This window comes from Pongo abelii, chromosome 16 (assembly GCF_028885655.2).
Source record: "Pongo abelii isolate AG06213 chromosome 16, NHGRI_mPonAbe1-v2.0_pri, whole genome shotgun sequence".
In the NCBI taxonomy this organism is placed as follows: Eukaryota; Metazoa; Chordata; class Mammalia; order Primates; family Hominidae; genus Pongo; species Pongo abelii.
In genome coordinates this window covers 30,108,776-30,111,811 of record NC_072001.2, presented here as the reverse complement: position 1 = coordinate 30,111,811, position 3,036 = coordinate 30,108,776, and positions in this window count along the sequence as shown.

The following is a 3,036-nucleotide window of genomic DNA, read 5'->3' as shown; positions in this document are numbered from 1 at the left end:
AAGGGTTTTTTTTTCCCAAAAAAAATCTTGAAGGTAAAGTTCTTTTTTGATCACTCGAAGAAGGAAACCCCGTCCCAAGGAAATGCTCTTCTGAGTACTGAAGTAAGGTTTCAATTCTGTGACACTAGGCTCTCTCAATTTTGGCACCAAATGTCCAGAAGTTATGTCTTCCAAAAAGGCTTTAGTGAAATTCTGCAGACACATTTCTGAACAATGTGAAAATGGAGATTGTGGGGATGTGTGAAGCACAGGCACCGATTTGTGAAGCAGTGCTTACTGCAACTAAAACTCCTTACTGGGTAGTGAAGAATATGACGGTGAATGTAGAAATGAATGAGAGAGTCCTTGGAGACTGTTGGTGGTGTACTGAAGTAGGTGCATGTGTATATGGAATGTTGGATAGATAAGGAAAGCTGTTTAGCTATTTTCTCCCTACGTATCCATCTCCTGAGGACTAGGTGTTCTGCTTATGTCCTCCATTGTTTTGTTTTCTTCTTGGACCAAAGTAATACTATGGAAAACATTTTTAAATTTTGAAATAATTTTAGATTTACAGAATGATGTACACATATTCAAATGAGTTTCATAAATCCTTCAGCCAACTAGAATGTTAACATTTCTATAACTGTAGTTTATTCATGAAAACTAGGAAATGGACCATGTTACAATATTATTAACTGCAGTAGAGACGTTCTTCATATCATTAGGTTTCCTAATAATGACTTTTTTCTGTACCTAAATGTAATCCAGGATACCAAATTACATTTGTTGTCAGGTTAATACTTACTAGTTTCTGTATAACAAATTAACATACGGATTAGTGGCCCCAAGCCACACACACATTAATCACAGTTTCTCTGGGTCAAGAATTCAACTGGAAATAATGACCAAGGCCGAGGTCTTAACTGAAGGATCAGTGGGGGAAGAAACCATTTTCAAAGTCATGTGATTGTTGTTAGGATTCACATCTCTCCCCTCACTGGGATGATTTCACTGATAAATTATTGTAAATCATAAATAACATCAATCTATCACAAATTGTTCCAAAAAATAAAATAACCACAACACCAGTAATACTAACAGTGGAGAAGAAATCACTCTACAAGAGTTACTATGAGTTAGTTTATACTGGTAACAAAACAAGGCAAGGGCATTTCAAAAAAGGAAAAATGAAAACTAATATTCCATAAAAACACAGAAAAAATCCCCAAGAAACACTAGCAAAACAAATTAGAAATGTGTAAAAATTATTATACCATATGACCAAGGGTATTTTTCTCAGAAATGCAAATTTGGTTAAATACAGAAAAACCATTAGTGCCATGCAATACATTAATAGAATGAACAGAAAACAAATGAGCAAGATTTGTAGTACTAGTATAAGAATAGGTATATGTAGGAAACAAATGTCTAAAACGAAACAAAAAAAAGAAAAACAGAAAAAAGCAAGTAAATTAAAAAATAGGTATATAGCTCGATGGGATAAAACTGAATGTCTAAAAATTAACTCTTACCTTTATGATCTCATGATTTTATAAGAATGTTAAGTTAATATGGAAACTTTTTCATCAAGTGTTGCTGGGTCAAGGGGATATCTATGTTTGAGTTGAACTACTCTTTAAACTGATAAACACACATATAAAAAACAGGAAAAGTTGCCTTGTCCCCTTCACAGGGCCTGCAGTGTGGGTGTGGCTCGCTTCTTCAGTGCCCTCCTGCTCAAACCTCTAGGGGAGCATACAGTCGGGCAGATTGTGGGGCTTGAACCCCACAGCAGTGTCTAGGGATGAATGTTTAAAGGTGAAGCCCCAGCGGATGTGTGTTACAGGATGCTCTTTTAGTTTGGACGTCCATAGGTGGCTTGTGTTATTTAGCTCAATTAGACCCTCACCTTATCACTAGGACAGAGGGCTTTCTGTATCCCGAGGTTCTTGCCTTGGTGTACCGGAAGAATCAGATCACACGTAGGACTGGAGAATGAGTGCAAAATTTTATTGAGTGGAAGTAGCTCTCAGCAGATGGGGGAACCAGAAGGGAGATGATTTTCCCCTGGAGTTGGGCTGCCTGGCAGCCTGGGCTCTCCTCTGACTGCCCCAGCCAAACTTCATGTCATTCTGCCGGTCTGTGGCTGGCCAGCATGCCAGTGCCTGTTGGTGTATTACTCTTGATGTCCAGCCACCCGTGTGTTCCTCCGCTGACTAGCTGCCTGTGTCTCAGCCTGCTAGGGTCTCAGGGTTTTTACAGGCACGGGATGGGGGTGTGGCAGGCCAGGATTGTCTTGGGAAGTGCAACATTTGGGCAGGAAAACAAAAATGCCTATTCTAACCTAGGTTCATGGGCACAGGCCCGGGGGTGGAGCCCTAGCCCGGGACCATGCCCTTCTACCATTCTGTATCATTTAAAGGGATCACATCATTCTCTTCCCAGCACTTCCTTTACCCTCTTCCATATCATATGTGCTTTTATTATGTATATATATTGTTCACAGGAATATACTTTACTCCTTGAACTGTGGAAAGCCTTAAATTGCTCAAAAGAAAAGTTTTCTTGGCTCTGAAAAACAGAAAAAAGATCAGCGATTTTTTTTTAATTATTATTATACTTTAAGTTCTAGGGTACATGTGCATAACGTGCAGGTTTGTTACATATGTATACATGTGCCATGTTGGTGTGCTGCACCCATTAACTCGTCATTTACATTAGGTATATCTCCTAATGCTGTCCCCCGCCCCCACCTCACAATAGGCCCCAGTGTGTGATGTTCCCCTTCCTGTGTCCAAGTGTTCTCATTGTTTAATTCCCAACTATGAGTGAGAACATGTGGTGTTTGTTTTTTTGTCCTTGCAATAGTTTGCTGAGAATGATGGTTTTCAGCTTCATCCATGTCCCTTAAAAGGACATGAACTCATCCTTTTTTTGTGGCTGCATAGTATTCCATGGTGTATACGTGCAAGATTTTCTTAATCCAGTTTATCATTGATGGACATTTGGGTTGGTTCCAAGTCTTTGCTATTGTGAATAGTGCCACAATAAACA